The sequence below is a fragment of the Pholcus phalangioides genome, unplaced genomic scaffold (assembly GCF_987345545.1).
Source record: "Pholcus phalangioides strain wild (caught in Gottingen) unplaced genomic scaffold, Ppha-v1.0 ptg000011l_1, whole genome shotgun sequence".
Classification (NCBI taxonomy): Eukaryota; Metazoa; Arthropoda; class Arachnida; order Araneae; family Pholcidae; genus Pholcus; species Pholcus phalangioides.
The window spans coordinates 32,385,615-32,404,947 of NW_028301604.1; the positions used below are offsets into that span (position 1 = coordinate 32,385,615).

Here is a 19,333-nt window from a genome sequence, read left to right on the forward strand (position 1 = left end):
TGAAAGCATGTCATTTATCAATCACAACGATCCTGATGCTAATTAAGATCATAGTTAATTAACTAATTAGTCATTCAAATTCGCGAAAAATAGTGAAAATGCTCATTTTCTCATTTTCATAAATTTGAAAGTTTGTCATATATCAATCACAACGATCCTGATGCTAATTAAGATCATAAGTAACTATCTAATTAGTCATTCAAATTCGTCAAAATTAGTGAAAATGCTAATTTTCTCATTTTCATAAATTTGAAAGTTTGTCATATATCAATCACAACGATCCTGATGCTAATTAAGATCATAAGTAATTATCTAATTAGTCATTCAAATTCGTCAAAATTAGTGAAAATGCTAATTTTATAATTTTCATAAATTTGAAAGCTTGTCATTTATCAATCACAACGATCTTGATGGTAATTAAGGTCATAATTAATTAACTAATTGGTCATTCAAATTAGTGAAAATGCTACTTTTGCAATTTTCATAAATTTGAAAACTTGTCATTTATTAATCACAACGATCCTGATGCTAATTGAGATCATAATTAATTAACTAATTAGTCATTCAAGTTCGTGAAAATGCTACTTTTCTAATTTTCATAAATTTGAAAGCTTGTCATTTATTAATCGCAACGATCCTGATGCTAATTAAGATAATAATTAATTAACTAATTAGCCATTCAAATTAGTGAAAATGCTAATTTTATAATTTTCATAAATTTGAAAGCTTGTCATTTATTAATGACAACGATTTTGATGCTAATTGAGATCCTAATTAATTAACTAATTAGTCATTCAAGTTCGTGAAAGTTAGTAAAAATGCAATTTCTATAATTTTCATAAATTTGAATCATTTTGATCATTTTTGTCGCACCACGATCATTTTCTGCACACGAGGGCTAATTAGACCGGGGCCTACAATTTATTGCCGACTCCGAACGGCAGGCTTGTTTTTTATACTCATCGAGATGTTGGTGTGCTAACCTTTCGATGAGAGACTCCCTGTTTCAGTAATTTTTTTCTGCGGTCATGTCGCCGTTTTTGTTGTACCCCTGTGTCAGGAAAGTTTTTTGACAAGGATGAACCGGGTATCGAACTCGCGACACCTTTAAACATCCTTTGGTACATTAGGCGAGTATCTTACCGACCTGGGCTACCGCGCCCATAAGTTTTAAAACTTGTCATTTATTAATCTTTACGATCCCGATGCTGATTGAAATCATAACTAATTAGTCATTCAAATTCGTAAAAATTAATAAAGTTGTGAATTTTGATAAATTTGAAAAGATTTTATATCCAGGCTCGGTGGGGGGGTTGGTTTGACAGTAGCAATCTGTAAAATCGTGGTGGCCATGGTTCGATATGCTCGCGTGATATAAATTAGAATCTTGCCTTTGTTTCACGTCCATCTTTGACGTTTGCCAGGAGCCGAGCAGAGGGGAGAATAAAACCAGATGGAGGAAGCGCCAAGGGTAATCTTTCGATACAGTACAGTTCTGTAGAATGTAGAGGGTGTCCTTCAGATTACGATGGTATCCCCACTCTGCACCCAATAATCGTCTGAAACAATCCAGCGTAATGGTTGTTTTTTTAGTAAGGAATGTGCGCGTGCTAAAAAAATTAGCTTGTTGGCGAAGCATATTCCTAAAATTTTCAGACTTTTTTTGGCAAACTTAATTCGTTCCCGGCTAATTTTGATAGTGGGAATCTTTTTCCTCTTGTTTTGCCAGAGAAATGATGATTTGTGTCTGGATTGTTCCACTTGCAAATCATTTTGTTGTAACCATTCTGAGATCTGTGTCAACGCAGCGTTGGCAGAGGCTGTAATTTCAGTGGGTTCCTTAGCAGACACCAAGAGAAGGTAGTCATCGGAAAAGGCTTATGCTGTGACCCCCAGGGCGCACTGGAGTCGAAGTAATGACTCGAATGCAGTATTTCAAAAAGCGGGTTTACTACATGAGCCCTGGGGGTAACCTTAAACCTACGTCTTGGATGCTGGTGCTGTACTTGTGTTAAGAGTTGAGGTGCGCACTGAGAAAATGAGCTACAAAATATTTCTTAGCTGAAGAGGAATAGACAATGACATCCTATGAAGGTTATCAGCTATTACCTCATGACGCACACAATTGAAAGCTCTCAATGTCGAAGGAAATAACGGCTGTGAGTAAATATGTTCCTTCCTTCTATTCTCAATCTGTTCCATTAGATGATGAAGGGCATCATCCGTTGAGCGACCCATACGAAAAACAAAATGAAGAGGATCAAGGAGCCCGTCCCGCTCAATATAGTAGGAGAATCTTTGTATAAAAAGTTTTTCGGGCACCTTTCCTAAATTGGAAGTCAGCGTAATGGGACGAAGTACTTAAATCATAGGCTGCCGAATTGCGACTGAAAAAAGTGCGTTCCATAAGAACTGAGAGTAAAATACTTTTTTATTTCTTTTTGCCTATAACTCTTTGTAAACTTCTAAAAGCTTTTCCCACCTTTTCTGAATCACCCTGTATTATTCGTAAGATCTCATGTTCCTCAAATAGTGGCTATCCAAGAGGGCTGCCCAGATGGTCGTTTTGGATCGGTATTGATGTACAGACTTCTGGAACAGGGCTTGCTAGATGTTGCTCTGCTATATCTTTTGATGTGGAGCTCGACTGCACTGGAAGTTGCATCTGCGTTCACCTGGGCCGAAATACTGCTTTATAGGGCATACATATGCCATAGTAGCTTGCGTGCAGAGCTTATTCCAGGAGTTGGATTTGGTTTGCATTACTGCCCGTTTGAAAAGTGCTCGAGCCCTTCGAAAGGAGGCTATATGATGTCACGGATATCCTGTCCAGTCCTCTTCACATACGGTTTAGTTTTCTCTCGTTGGTCCGTACTTGCCTTTTTTTGTCGTTTGAGCTTCTCCGTCCACCATTTGATACCCTTAGGGTGTCAGTTGTTTTTACAATCTAAGATAGTCTTGCAGTTAATGTTTATTACTTCCATCAGTCTCGTAGCATGCTGCTGTAGCTGGTTTTCATCGGCAATCTGTATCAGTTCTCCTGAAATTTTTGAAGTATCGCATACATACTTCCTTGAAAATGACTTAATCTTCTTTGTGTGGTGTGAAAACTTCTATGGTGTGGTTAGTAGAGAGTAAAGCGAATCCTTTCTAATATTGAGACAGATACTTGTAAGTGCTCATTTATACTTTTTTTTTAAACCGAGCACAACTCAGGTCTATCGCCATGGGCAATTTACTACCTAGTGAGTTGTGCCGGAAGCCGATCGTCGCCAAATTTTGCACATATACCAAACTGGACCGGGATTTGATCGTAGGCTACTTTAAAAGTTCGTCAGAGCTGGGCAAATACCCGAAATGGGGAAAAAATCGTCGGGCAACAATGGTTTCTGGGCCCCAACAGTCAATTTTGGAATGTTCACGCTCACTGCTGTCCACTCGTTCATTTTTTCTTTCATGTGTTCTTCGGAGGCTTTAGCCAAGGAGCTTTTAACACATGGTCCTCTGGCCACATGTGGCCTTCGAAGCTTTTTGCTGTGGTCCGCCAACGAAAAATCTTACATAGTTACAGACTTTATAAAAATGCTTGGAAAAAACCCCTTGATGAAGGAGAGAGGGTATTCGAGAGTATATTCATCAAGGGAATTTTCCGCCAGTGATAAGTTTTTACTTTTTATATTGTTCGTTATGCAAAAATAAGATTCGCGCGAATGTGAAGTTAAGAACGAAAGAAGTATTGTGCTTGTTTGGTATTATTTCAAATCTGTAGACAAGCTATCATTATGGAAGCAGTTATCGATGAAATCAAAAAAATTTGTTATATTTTTGAGTGGTTTGCCAAATAAAAACTCTGACATCTTTGCAAACTCTTTTACTGAATGCTAAAAAGTTATGATAAAATGATGACAAATATGTGAGATGAATTTTGTTATTTATAGTCGTCATTATCATAATTTATGAGTTGAAAATACAGTAATTTCAATCATTGATTTTAATAAAGACTAAAAATTAAAGTTGGCTTCATTGAAAAAACCGGAAAATTTTTAGGAAAAAGTCGGCATAGCAAAAGTTATGAAAATATGAGAATGTCCCGGGAAATACAGGTCAAATGGTCGCCCTAATCATACCTCCCAGTTCCGCAGCAAAAATGTCCACAACAGAATTCAAATCCATCCATTTAAGACTTGCACATTCTAGGAGGGAAAAAGGAGATAAAAAAAACAGCATCTCATTGAGCGTGCGTTAGGGCCGGATTAAGATGTTTCGAGGCCCTGAAACTTGAATGGTTTTGGTGTTTCCCCACCCCTCCCGCTAACACCTTTATTTTCCTACTTGCAAAGGCTTTGATAATATCCGAAGATGATGTCTCTCGCCGCTATTACCACGAGGGTTTTGACAGCTGGAAGATAAATTCCAGGAAAGAAAATCCAAGTTCCCTTATGGGGACCCACGTTCTCTCACTTGCCGGGTGAGCGTACTAAACCACAAAGCCAACGAACCCTCTTTGCTTGGAGCTTGTGTGTGCTGAGAGGGGCCGTACATGAACAGCCAAACCTAAGTCAGGCCAAAGCTCACAATTTCTGACACTGCCACCAGATGGAAATTTATCCGAAAATGATGTCACTCTCTGCTACGAAAGTTTTGACAGCAGTCCATGTTAGGTCTGGCTGTCCATGTACGGCCGCGTTCAGCGCACACGAGCTGCAAGGAAAGAGGATTCGGTGACTTTGTAGTCTAGTGTGCTCACCCGGCAAGTGAGAGGAAGTTGGTTCAATTCCCAGCGAGACCAGTTGAATTTTCTTTTGATCTTGGTATCAGCCAGCTGTTAAAAAAACTTCGTATGGATAACAGAAAGTAACATCGTCTTCGGATAAAACTAAACTGTCTCACGACGGTCCCGGGTGGCGGCTAAGCTCGATCCGCCTCACGAAGGGGGGCAGACCAAATGGGGTCTACGTCAAAACATCGCGAACAAAAACATCGCCCGTCAAAACATCGCCTGTCAAAACATCGCCGTGACAAAAACATCGCCAAATACGTCAAAACATCGCACGTAAAAACATCGTACGTCACAATATCGCAGGTCAAAACATCGCCTGAACATGGCCCTGGAAAAAAGATCGCTTTATGAAAAATTTTAAATTAAAAATTGTAATGGAAATCACCTCATCCCTTTTTTTTGTTCAACTGGTAACCAAAGCTGCACTAAAAGTGCATTTAAGTGGCTTTGGTTGTGACAAAGCCAAACTGTCATGTGTATGTCTGTGTTCGACTGTTTCCACGCGTATTAGTTTTCTCTCAATCCTTCGAATTCGGCCTTTTTTATTGAGTAATGGATAGAAAGAGTTCTTATAAATTCTGTATTATACAAAAAAAAAACTTTTTTTAACGCTTTTTTTAGCTTTTTTTAATTTTGGAAAGAGAGAAAATTTAACTGCCCCTGTGTGCGGGGAGTCAAACCCACACTACCTTTCACGAATCGAGTGAACGCCCCAGACCAGCGGTTCTCAACCTTTTTTTGCTCATGGCTCCCTTTCAACCATTTCTCATTCCTGTGGCCCCCCTTGCGACCATGATCAATTTCCTACTCCCCCCCCCCTCCCGTTTTCCCGTTAAATGACAATTGTTCAAATATTGTTTGCAGTATAAATATGTGTTTGAATTTATTTTTAATTTATGAAAATTAAAAGACAGTAAAAAATATATATATAATAAGTTATTTTCAATCAATGTAAACATTGCACTTGAAGACGGCATAATGTCATGAAGTTACTGTTCAGGATGAAGTTTGAATTATTTAGAAATTAGTTTTTCTTGGGTAAATTTGAATTTTGGTGAATCAGAATTTCAAACAAATCAGGAAGTATAAATAATCAGATTTCAGAAAAGAAAATTATCGGTTTATTGATGTCTCACTGAATGACAAGTTATCTCCAAGTGGCTTTTTGGTTCATAATGTGACCTCTCTCCCACAGGCGAACGAAGTAACGTGTGAGTTGGATTAAACACAACACAATATTTCACATAACAGACACTACTATATGTAATGTACAGAGGGCATAGGCCATACAAGATGTATGGGCAAACCTCGTTCACCCTACAGGAATACTTTCAATTAGAAAAATTATGTGTAGTACTCAGATATGCCATTCATGTTGCAAGGGGGTGTATAGTTATTCAAGTAAAAATGTTAACTTTTTATACGGACACGTGTGCTCAAAAATTCAATTACAATGTTCTTGCCTCGTCTCTTTTGACGCCAAAAAAAACCGTTTTATCCGCATTTAACGTTGTTTTTTGGTTGGTTGTCTTCAAATAAATGTTACTGTCAATCACTGTCAATAAAGTGACAGTGTATGCATATATACAGTACATTCACCTCGAAACCTTATAATTATTGATAACACAAGCTTATGACAAGGGCTTCGATTTTTATGACCTAAAGAAGAAACGTAGTAGCTAATGATTTATCAGCAACGACGTTTCATCTTTAGGTAAAAATCGGAGCCCTACTTATGAGAAATTGGTTACACACACGCAAAAAAATCATTGTGCTTGTTTTTGTGAAACTCTTAAAATTTTTGATATTTCAAGTGCTAAATTTCATCTTTCAACTACTCAAATCCTTATGCTCGGCATTGAAATATTCTGCCCACCAATCAAAAATCAATCAAATCTTCATTACTAAATCTTTATTTACTTAAATAAGAAAAAAATTGCGAAAAAAAATATTCTATGCATTTTGTTTGAAATTAAATTTTTTTGGCCACTCTTTTAATAAATTTCCTCATGGCCCCCTTATCAGTAGTCATGGCTCCCCTTTTGCGATATTTTCCTCCATGGCCCCCTGGAATATCCTGGGGCCCACGGTTGAGAACCACCGCCCTAGACTATACAAAGGCAACGAATATCTCAGTCTTTACTTAAGAGCTCGTGTGCACTGAACACGTCCTTTTATCCGGAGAGTGAAAGGTCGTGGGTTCCATTCCCCGCAAGGGCAGTTGAAGTTTCTCTCTTTCCACAATATATCTTCGCATCAGCCAGCTGTTAATAAAGTTTGTATGTATAAGTGGAGAGTGACATCATCCTCGGATTTTGTATTATCTGTACCCAGAGCCGTTATTAGGCGTTTTTTCAGCCGGGGAGACATTTCGCACCACCCCATCATGGAAATATGGTTTCCAGATTCCAAAAAAAAGGGGTACGAATTTTCTGGTAAACCGTTAAATTAATAAACCTTTCACTATAGTTTTCTTCATCAAACTGCAATATTCGTTGCTACTACAATAATTGAGCTATCGATACTCTTTCATTACGAGGATTGCTCGTAGAAGAAATTATTCTTTTATTAGAAATTATTCAATATTATGGTGATACATATATGGAGGGATGTATAATGATCGACATATAGGGACCGGCCAAAGCTCAACGAAAGCCCGAAATTCGGACAATGGCCGTTTTAACTGTGCCGACCAGTTCGAGAACTAGACAACTTCGAGCTTTGGCAATAACACACACATATATAAGAGACATTTTGCAAATGACATATTATCTGCATCAAACATCGAATATATCCAAAACGTTGGGGGTGGGGGGGGGGAATCGAATTAAACAAGTTATTTCAACATTGAATTCAAGTTTTTGCAAGAAACTCAAAGGGAATACCTGATATTCGAATTAGCCAAGTTCACCTGTACCTTTATTATTTCTGTAATAAAATCTCAGAAAAATATGCGATAGCGTATAATCTTAAGGAATAAAGCAATAATAAAATAATGAAGCGCAATTAAAAATATCCGATGTCTTTTTGAAACGATGTTTTTGTCACGGCGATGTTATGACGTGCGATGTTTTTGTCACGGCGATGTTTTGACGTGCGATGTTTTTGTCATGGCGATGTTTTGACGGCGATGTTTTGACGGGCGATGATTTGTTGGCGATGATTTGACGCGATACCCTTTCAAATATATAAAAATGTTAAAATTCGAATTTTCAGTAATTTCAACGAATTTGAATGACTAATTAGTTAATTAATTATGATCTTAATTAGCATCAAGATCGTTGTGATTAATAAATGCTTTCATATTTATAAAAATTATAAAATTCGCATTTTTAGTAATTTTCACGAATTTGAATGACTAATTAATTAATTAATTATGATCTTACTTAGCATCAAGATCATTGTGATTAATAAATGCTTTTAAATTTATAAAAATGATAAAATTCACATTTTTAGTCATTTTCACGAATTTGAATGACTAATTAGTTAATTAATTATGATCTTAATTAGCATCAGAATAGTTGTGTTTGATAAATGAAAAGCTTTTAAATTTACGAAAATGATAAAATTCGCATTTTTAGTAATTTTTACGAATTTGAATGACTACTTAGGTAATTAATAATAATCCTAATTAGCAGCAGGATCGTTGTGATTGATAAATGAAAAGCTTTCAAATTTACGAAAATTATAAAATTGACATTTTTAGTAATTTTCACGAATTTGAATGACTAATTAGTTAATTAATTATGATCTTAATTAGCATCAAGATCGTTGTGATTAATCAATTACAAGCTTTCAAAATTTAAAAATCATAAAATTGACATTTTTAGTAATTTTCACGAGTTTGGTTGACGAATTAGTTAATGCCAATTTGTTAATGCTAATATTATCTTAATTGGCATCAAGATCCTTGTGATTAATAAATGCTTTCAAATTGATAAAAATGATAAAATTCGCATTTTTAGTCATTTGCACGAATTTGAATGACTAATTAGTAAATTAATTATGATCTTAATTATCATCAAGATCATTGTGATTAATCAATTACAAGCTTTCAAAATTTAAAAATCATAAAATTGACATTTTTAGTAATTTTCATGAATTTGAATGACTAATTAGTTAATTAATTATTAACTTAATTAGCATCAGGATCGGTGTGATTGATAAATGACAAACTTTCAAGCTTATGAAAATGATTAAATTCTCATTTTTACTAATTTTCATGAAAGTTAGTAAATGTCAGCTTTTACCGAAGTGCTTGGTAAAAGCCCGTAATGTATACGTTTTCAAGAGTATTTCGGGCTTTTACCGTAACATATATACACTGCTCAAAACAATTAGGGGAGCACATGGTTTTAACAAAATTACGCAAAGATATATACCGATAAGTAACATAAAATGAATCATCCATAATTTAAAGCCTAGCAGGAAACGGAAGAAGAAAACTTCATATGCAAATCAAAGTTCATGACGTCAAAAACCAGAAAAAGGAGATAAGGACAGAAATCGGGATGTTGCAAAAACGTCTGTTTTACTGCCGTAACTGTGAAATTCGATTGCATAGTATTTTTTTTTGAGACAAGGTGACTTGAGGATGTCTCAACAACGTGATATACCGGAATCCACGGCATGGCGTGTTATAGGCACACTGGAATCCGGGCAATCACAACGTAGTGTCGCGGACGCTGTTGGAGTCGCCATAAGTGTTGTTGCAAGGCTGTGGAATCGATTCCAAGAAACAGGAAATGTTAGACGTCGACCAGGGCAAGGTCGGCCACGCGCCACTACAGCAACTGATGACCGGTATGTACGGTTAACAGCCCGTCGAAACAGAACAGAGAATGCTACGCAGCTGCAAAGACGGTTGCTCTTGGCAACAGGACGAAGGGTGTCCAGCCAAACAGTACGTAATAGGCTTCATGAGGGAGGGCTCTATGCACGTAGGCCAATGGTCTGCATTCCGTTGACCCCACGCCACCGTGCGGCCCGAAGAAGATGGGCTGCTGAACATCGAGATTGGGAGCAACATGATTGGAGCCAAGTGCTGTTTACAGACGAGTCCCGATTCAGTCTGGAGTGTGACATCCGACGTGTTCTGGTATGAAGGGACAGGGGCACTCGAAATAACCCCGCATTCGTTCGTGAAAGGTCACAATACAGACGAGCTGGTTGGATGGTATGGGGTGGAATCAGCATAGGCGGACGTACGGACCTGCATATCATTCGGAATGGCACTTTGACGGCCCGAAAGTATGCAGACGAGATACTGCGACCTCATGTCATCCCTTACGCTGGAGCCATTGGAGATTCCTTGCCATTGGAGATGGGCAAACTCATCTCCAACACTTACGTGAAGTATTCAGTCGACTTGACGAATACGGACTGTGCATAAATGTGTCAAAATGCATATTTGGCGTCCCGACCATCAAATTCTAGGGATATGAAATTAGCAAGAATGGACTCAAACCGTTATCCGCCAAAGTAGATGTCATCAAGAACTTTATGCAACCCACTTCCGCCACTTCCTTGCGCCGATTTCTGGGAATTCTGTTGAATTTCTACCACCGGTTCATACCTAAGGTCGAACACATACTGGGGAGTCGAACAAGGAGAACGATTTCAAAAGAGAAAATACATCGAGATCAGCATCGATGTCCCCTAACATACTGACGATGCGGAAGAGAGTGAAAATGACCGCATTCGTTCTGAAGGGTAAAGAAGAAAAGCATTTGAGCGGGAAACGTGACATCTCGCCAACTAGGAACCCTACCAGCCTGTTCATGCCAAATCAATCAATTTGGCAATATTGGAGGATTCCAATGAACCAGCGGTTCTCAACCAGTGCTCTGCAGAGCCCTTAGGGCCCCGTGTGAACTCCCAGGGGCTCCGCGGCCACTCAAGGAAAATAAATAAAAAAAACCCAGTAAATTGGAAAAAAATAATTATTTATATTTTTGAATGATAAAAATAAGTCAGAAACTTTGATGAATAAATAAAAAATAGTCGTCTGGGGCTGCCATAGAAATCACGTAACAGAAAGGGCTCCGAGGGTCAAAAAAGGTTGAGAAGCGCTGCAATAAACGCGTTAATCCTCAAAAGACTACAAGTCCTGATATGCTTTTAATGACTTCTTGTATCAAACCGTTGTTTTGAATATTATTGCATAATATGTATAAAGATTTAAATAATTATACTTCAATCAAGATAGAGAGACAACAGAATTAGTTAGACACTGAATAAAAATACATACCTATAAGTCGCAGAAGCTAATTTCGATACTTTCTAAACAAAATATCACCGTTAATGAGATGAAGCGAGAAGTTATCCATACACCCAGTGGCGGATCCAGGGGGGGGGGGGGCGATGGGGGCGATCGCCCCCCCCAAGAGCCTTTAAACAATAGGTGAAGGGGCGATCGCCCCTCCCAAGAGCCTTCAAGCAAACATAACTCCAGTTACTTCACTTTTTTTCTTTATTAATCCTTAATTTTTTTAATTAATTTCCTTTTTTTCTCAAAGTTCCTTTCCCTAAAATTTGTTCCCCAAGTTCCACCTTGAGATTTCTTCTGCTGGTAAGGTCGAAAAAATAAAGAAGTCATAGCCGGAGGAGGGTCAATTGTATTCCCACCAAGGTTCTACAGGGATTCCATGCGATTCAGCTGTCACGCTGCCTTTTCGCTGCAACATACCTCCTAGCGCCTAAGGGCTCGTGTAGAGAGGCAAAAAAATTTACACCCTTCAGTTTTCTTGGTAACGCGCAATAAAGCACAAGCCATCCAATAAGATGAATCATCGTTTTCTAGCCTTTGTTATCTCTCTCTTTTTTAAAATTCAGTCCTGAAACCCGCAAGCTTGACGTGGATCAAAAAATGGCCATGTCTTCGAAAAAAACTGTTTTCAGTAAGCAAAAATTTTAAAATAAATGGGTGTTAAGAAAATTAATTCTATTACTTTTTGTAGCACATCTGGGGTTTTCCCAGAGAATGAAGCTGCATTCGCTTACGGATTCACTGATAATGACATTAACGGGGGGTTCCCCCACAGGGTGAGGCTAACAGGGCTCAGGACGATTCTTATCATTTTTTGATTTTCAGTCTAGAAATTCACTATAGTGGGGCCTAAAAGTATGAAAAATCTCAGCAAAGCCCCCCCCCCCCCCGAAAACGTAGCTCAAAAGCCCTGCTGCAGAAGGTGAGCATTTGAACACACATAGCTTCTCTATAATATCTATGAAAATATAGGCCTCGGCCCCATCTAATAATTAAAGTCTTTGTAATTTGAAATAAGTACCTGGATTAAACATTATAAGTGGATCGCGCGTATAACGCTTTTCCAAAAACCGCCATAAAGCGTTTTTCCGCTTGCAACGTCTCTATAGTCTGAGCATTAGTTGAAGATGGGACCACGAAAATGAATCGCACTAAGCGGGAAAAGGTTCTAAGAGTTCGGCCTTGAGGAACGTTATAAGTGGAATCCACTATATAAAATTGATTGTGTGGTGTCGGATGTTCATTAATATTGTGCACTTGCTATTTAACGGAAAACAGCTATTTAACGGATTGGAAAATTAATATTGTGCACTTGATAATCATAATTAAATATTAATAAAAATCATTCCGATTTGCATGAAAGTAAGTTTTTGCTATTTAACGTATCTGTGGCGAAAAACTGTTTTTGAATAGGTTTTTGACAACCATATAGTCTGCACAAAATTGAATAAGAAATTTATTATTTTAAATCGCGCAATATTAGAATTTCATTAGGAAGTTTTTTACTCTTAAATTTTTCTTAATTATGCAGACAAATTAGTACCCACATATTTTATTGAAATATGCGTCAATTACTTCTTGTTATCGAAAACAGTCTATACTTGTTTCAATAACTTTTCAATGTTATATTTTCATATTTAAGAACATTTTTATATTTTATCTTGACGTCCTATTCGAATAACCAAGATTTGCCATTTAGTATTTCGTGTATTTGTGTTTCTCTGATTAGTAATTCTCTGAAACTCGTGCTAAGGTGGTTCCAAATTAAAGTTTTCATCCTTTATGAGTTGTTTATTTGAAACCGAACCAGAGATTCAGGTTAGGAGATTGAGAGTAATTTTGATGTTCAGTCAGAAGCGCATTTACGGTTTTGCCGCCTGTAGGCTACACAAATTTCACCGCCGTTCTTCCACTCTAGTCTAATTTTCTTGACTACTCTATCCACGAATTTTCCATCCCATGTTATAGCCCCACTCCTGCAAGTACACCTGTGTTAAAGTCACTCTTTTAAAGGTCCGTCTCACGAGAGTTTGCTAGGGGACGCTGGGTAAGATAATTAAAGTTAAAGATAATAAAAGTCTTTGTCAGGATCCGCGGTCGCCTCGGGGAAGCAATAATTTTTATGGCTTTCAATACAAAGGCAGAGGGACGAGCGTCTTCCTTTGTGAATGACCGAACAATTACGGTTTACTTCACGCCCGCTGTTATTTTTGCGGTTTATGTCCGACAAAGACTTTTATTAACTTTAATTATCTTACCCAGCGTCCCCTAGCAAACTCTCGTGGGACGGACCTTTTAGTCATTTACATGTTTGCACCCTGTTTTGGTCACACGTGTTTGATGCTGGTTTTGGTAATTGTTTCGTTACTTACACGCACTCTAGACAATGCCGTCTTAACCATAGACTAAAGATATAAATATATTATCATAAAGATATAAATATATAAAAAATATTATTCTTACTCTATGGTCTTAACGCATTCCCCGCGGGCGGGGGCCTCAAATGCAGAGGGGCCTCTGGTTTAAAATTTTAAAAGTAAACGTGTCTCACCAGGTAGGGGGCTCAGAAAAATTACTTTTTCCGAGGGCCCAGTATATGCTTCTGACGGCTGACTCTAGGCCACTCACTGAACTGGTCCCTCATTCTTTATGCCACTCATTTGATCATTCACATTCTTACTCCTGCTCTAAGTCACGGTTTTGCTCATTCACGTGCTTGCAAACTCTAGGTCACTCACTGACACGGTCACTTGCTGTCTGGGCAGAGGTGGGTTTATTTGAGGGTTATAAAAATTTCACCGCCTTTCTCCCATTTTGCTAATTTTCTTGGCCACTCAATCCTCAAATTTGCCGAACTTCTGAACTTGCCACCCTGGGCTATAGCCCATTTAGTTCTGTAAATAGGCCATTGTCTTTAGTAACGGGGCATGAGGATGGTTAAAATCAGTGTTGCAAAAAAAAAAAAAAATTGAGGGGAAAAACTGAAAAATTACCAGCAAAAAAAAAAAGGCTGATGGAATTCAATTTTTCTAGAACTAATAGAGATATGAATTATTAGTACAGTAGACTCTCGCTAATCTGGCACATATCACACCAGGGTGTACTGGGTTAACGAAATTACTGCAAATTGATTGAAAAAGTCCATTTAAATAACAAACTTCTGCTCATAAACATGTGCGCACTATGTTTTCCTCTTCTATGCTCGCAGAAAACCGGCCTAAAAACACCGGATTAATGTAGAGATTATTGAAAGCCTGACTCTATACGTAGTAGGATGGGAAACTTTATTTGAAGACAAAAATGGGTTTCAGACGCAAAATATTTTCATAAATCGGGTATACAAAGCTGGAAATTTGTAATTTTTTTTAATTTTGTCGTCTCGTTTGAAAATTATAAGTGATAAATGAGGAAGTTAAAGGTATTATTTGTAAATACAGACATGTCATAAATGGGTGTTTTACTGTGTATAGTACTTATTTTCATTTTAAGAAAGGATACAAGTTTGGTGTGCTATAAAATTGTTCACAGAAAGAAAAATTAACTGTATAGAACGTGAGTAACTGAAAGAAGACTGCTTAATGTTCTCTACACCAATCGCCAAGTCCTCGAAGCGTATACGTGAACACGCAAAGTTGCTGGAGTGAGTGGAGCTCGGCTTTGGATGCTTGAGTTTCCAGCAGCGGTTCCGAACCTTTTCAGTGCATACGCCAAGCAGATCATGAGTAAATACTAAACAAGGTATTGAGCGAAACAAGAGGGACCACCTTAGGGACCCCATGGATGGAAACAAAGTCCCTTTGGTCGGGTCCAGCGCCGAGTGGGGAGTACTGAGCTGATATGAATTAGTACGAGACAAGCAGAGCCAGTTGAGGGCCCCACATGGATCTGCCGGCAAATAGATAAAATTCTCTACCGAACGAGACAGACCACAGAGGGCTCACCTGGAATCATGTAAACAAAGCTCATTTGGCCGATCCCATCACCGGCATTCAAAATCTGAACAGGGAAAACATCTACCCTGTGCTGTGCTGTACTGAAACCGAAACTGCCTTATCACGGACCCTACATATGAGAGGACAAAAGCTGCGCCGCATAGGTTCAGCTTTTTATCTGAAAGCATGAAGTCGTTTAAAGTTTGAGCGGTCACAAGAATTTTTCGCAAGCTCAGTGCGACCCGTTACGGGTAAGGGGGCTGTCAGTGTGCGCGTAGTAGCCTACCTATTTATTTGATAAGTACTTTGTTGTTGTGCGTAAAGTTCATGCTCCCAAGGGTGGAGCTGACAGGGCCGGGGACGATTCTCATCATTTTTTTTTTTTAAGCTATAAATTAACTATAAAGGGGCCCGTGAAAAGTCTGGTCTGGGGGCCCACTAGAGGTTTTAGCCTAGGGGCCCCGCTCTAGGATGTGGAGGCCATGGTCAGGGCTTTAGATAATTGTTTTTTCCTTCAAATGTTCAAGGATCGTCTCTCTTAAAAGAGGTTTCTTGTATCCGAGTTAGCTTAGAATTCATTTCCTCTGGTTGACCGAGATCCTTATTTTATTCATATTATTTTGCCTAATTGTTATCATAACGTCACAAAGAGAAACGTTTAATACTTTCACAGGGATCAAAAAAATTAAATTTAAACGGAAAGTATCTCTCTACTTTGACTTGAAAAGCTGGGAAAAATCATTTATCGAATACATTCGGATGAATTTTTATTTGTGCACATTGTTTTGTCCGGTTAACTGTGAGCCTTAATTTTTATCAAGCGAAGGAGGAAGAAGTAGTATTCTAGGAACATTTTAAAATACCAATTCTTCATATGCTTTTCATATTCTGCTCTTTTTTCATCTGCAAAGTTTTTATTTATTTGTACAATTGCTCATGATACTGTTAATAAAAAATATTTTTAACTGGTAATGCGCATCAGAATTCCTTACAATGTTTATAACTATAACACACATTATTCAGTCTGCACCTCAAACTTTTTTTTCGTACGGTATTTTTTGCGAGGGTAGCCGGCACAAACGTTCAAATTTATTATCAAAAACAGCTTATTCATTAATTGTAACACCAGTTGCTGCAAGCAATTTTTTAAATAAGTATGTTGCATATTGAAAAAATATAATTTTTATAAATATAAATTTTAATTTAGATTTAATTTTTAACTGCCTTCAATTTTTAATTAATTTTCATTTAAATTAATTTTTATTTTCAATTAAATGTAATCGTAATTAATTTTAATGTTCAATTAATTTTTTAAATGAAAATTAATTGAAAGTTTTAAATAATTTTAATTCTTAATTAATTTTTTATTAGTTTTTTAATTTTAAGTACGTTTGGCACCTGCGGACACTAGGTTGGGTCTCACCGATCGACATCTTCATTGTAAAAAATCGCCCCCCCCAACACATCACCCTGGATCCGCGCCTGTCGCATCCATGGCAAACAGGTGTGCAGCAGTCTTAGCTGTTCGAGGAGACCGCTCGCCCTATTAAAACTCATGCATCATGTCTAAACAGTACTTTTTTTTATCGTTTACATGTAACCAAATTGTTGCCCTAAATCATCTTTTCATGTTTTTTCCATATTTTCAAAGAATTAAAGCTTAATTCCAAATTTTTATATCCAGGATGATAATGCCAACACCCCCTAAAGAAGAAAGCCCTCTCACACAAAGAATGAGTCATGCTCTGGTGGCCTAGGTTTCTTCCTTCAAAGGTAAAGGGCATTTCTCTATACGCTGTTTTTTCTTCTTTCGCGTTTTATTTATCTTCAAAGTGCAACTGTAATTGCGAAAAAGATTAAAAAATAGCCCATTTCCATTTAAAAGTAATTGATTTTTTTCCATATTCCTTTAAAAAATAATTTAAAAAATGAAAGTAATAATAATAAATAAAAATAATTAAAGCAGCCTTTGATAATCTATGAAAATGCAACACTTTGAATTTTTTTGTTCCAAAATAAAACCACAAATTTTTTTAATCAAAAACGTTTATTAAACAACACGCAATATACATAATCAGACACATATTTACATGCACACAAAATTATTGCTTTGTTTTTAATTTAATATTTTGCTTACAGGCAATTTTTTTTTTAATCAAATCATCATTGACTTTTTTACAATAATTTTTCAATAGAGTATTTGTTGAGGAAAAAACAATAGTTTTGATGACATCATACATATTATGTTTATGACATTCTGAATTCAAATATATCTCTGATAAACGTAGGTTTCGTAACGTAACATTACAAGCTACATTTCGGTGGTTTTTACATTTAATGAATTCCTTTTCAAATACAGATGATAACAGTTTTGTGATGATCACATAATTAAATTTTACAACAGTTATTATTTCATTAGATGGATATTTTAATCTTCCTTTACCCATATTTTCTATCAATTGGTATTCTATGTCATTTGAATTATTTGTAATTAGAATGTCAAGTTTGGCAAGTTTCGCATTTGAGCTTTTTCAAACAAACATTGACACAATACCCAGCAATATATGATATTAGGATGATATTTAAATCATCAGTACATTCTAAATCATCCAAGTTCACCAAAAAGTTGAAGTGTTTGGAGTCATCATCATCTATAAGTGGTGCACTTATATTTTCTTCAGTACTGAAATTGTCAACTACAAAATCCCCATATAAATGTGAATTTAAAGTTAAGGGAAGAAGACTTCGTACTCTCAGTTTAGTTTCAGTATCAAATATTTGTGTTAAAGAGACATTATATTGTGCACCTGCCAACTGTCTGTATAAACCAAATCTTTCTTCTAATGAGTCAGTTTGAAATTTTCCAGTAAGAATGTAAGACATTTGCAATTCTTCTGTGCAATACTTGACAATGTCGATTAGAGCCGTCTGTTGAGTGTGACAGAGCTAAATGAGTTTCATTACTTAATTTTCCAGTGTCACTGTTGCATGTTTTCCATTTATTCACCCACAAAGAAAAATTTTGCAAAAATTCTAATCTTGTATCACTTGGCAAGTTCATGAGTGGTTGCTGAAATTCATTTCTTTTTGCAATGCCTTTAAAAGGAGTTTTAACATTTACAATATCCCACCAAGTGGTAATAAGTTTGATGAATGAAGAAGTTTCCTCAAAGTTTAACAAATCATAAACTGAGCCTGCAATTTTCAAACCTTCTACAGTATGTGCATTAAATACTTGCAATACTAACTTGACATTTTGTCGTTCTAAATTAGAAGGACAAAGTGACTTGTTAGTTATGGTATGGCAATATTTGACAACATTCAATGATTCAATTTCGTGTAATTTTCTCAGGGTTTTGAATGAAGCTGTTTTCAATTTATCACCTGGAGACATTTCATTGCTATTGAAGGGAGGATAGTAAAATGCAACTTCTGCGTTTTTCTGGTTAAGCCAGTTGTTTCGTATGTTTTTCAGTAAATGCACAGTGTCAATAACAAAAAACAATGGCCTGTTGTTATCAACAGGATGATTATACTTACTAAGAAGTTTAGGAGGATTGGTGAATCGAGACTTTTCGAATAGAACAGACTCCATTCTCAGTACCATAAGCTTGTGACAATACATTACTGGCTTTTTGCGTCTTCTTGCAATTTTTAATTATCTCAAAATCGTCTTCAGTGGTATCATCAGCACTTGGTTGAAATGTTGTCATTATCGTCACTTACTTCACCATCTGAATCCAAGAACAATGCGGAAGGATTTTTGCATTACTCGTGTTTGAACAAGAGGGAACAGCTCTATTTACTTCTCCTTGTTTTTCATTTTGCAGGAACTGTTTTTGTCTGGACTCCTAGAAAATAAAAAGTACATAAATAATAGAGAATTCTCCTCTGTTTCTAATGTTATAGGCCTATTAGAATAATAAAGTACTGGTCTAAAATTATTATTACATAATTATAAATATTATTACTATTAGTAGTAATTAATTTGGTTTTTAACATTATTTCTTATTAACTGAGAACAGAATATTAACCTATTTATCCACTTAGAAATGTGTAATCTTTAAAGGAATGTGATTCTGTTTTGTTGTTTTTAATATTAGTAATGAAAGAAAACGAAAACTTACCGATTGTTGCTTTGTGTTTTCTTTCAAGGCAGCTACTACCATTCTTTTACCACGAGAAAGGAAACTCATTGTTAATGTTAAACCGACTAGAACATTTACCACTAAAAAACCACTGTTATGATCGACAAACCTGCCGCTATTTAATGAGAACGCACGGTTTAAAAATAATACAAAACAGTTTATTTAAACATGAGTATATGCGTGTATGCTCGCGCGGAGCACACAA

General features: G+C 36.7%; 1 protein-coding gene across 5 annotated transcripts in view; it reads left to right on the plus strand.

The window, feature by feature from the left end:
- The window catches only part of Pde1c (Phosphodiesterase 1c), a 923,665-nt gene that overhangs the window by 20,773 nt on the left and 883,559 nt on the right, over positions 1-19,333 (plus strand). The window contains exon 2 of one of the 5 annotated variants that reach the window (XM_089239482.1): positions 16,665-16,753. The exons of the other annotated variants lie outside the window; for them this stretch is intronic. The gene's annotated coding sequence lies outside the window, so the exon portion shown is untranslated. The remainder of the gene's footprint in view (positions 1-16,664; positions 16,754-19,333) is intronic. 5 annotated transcript variants of the gene reach the window in all.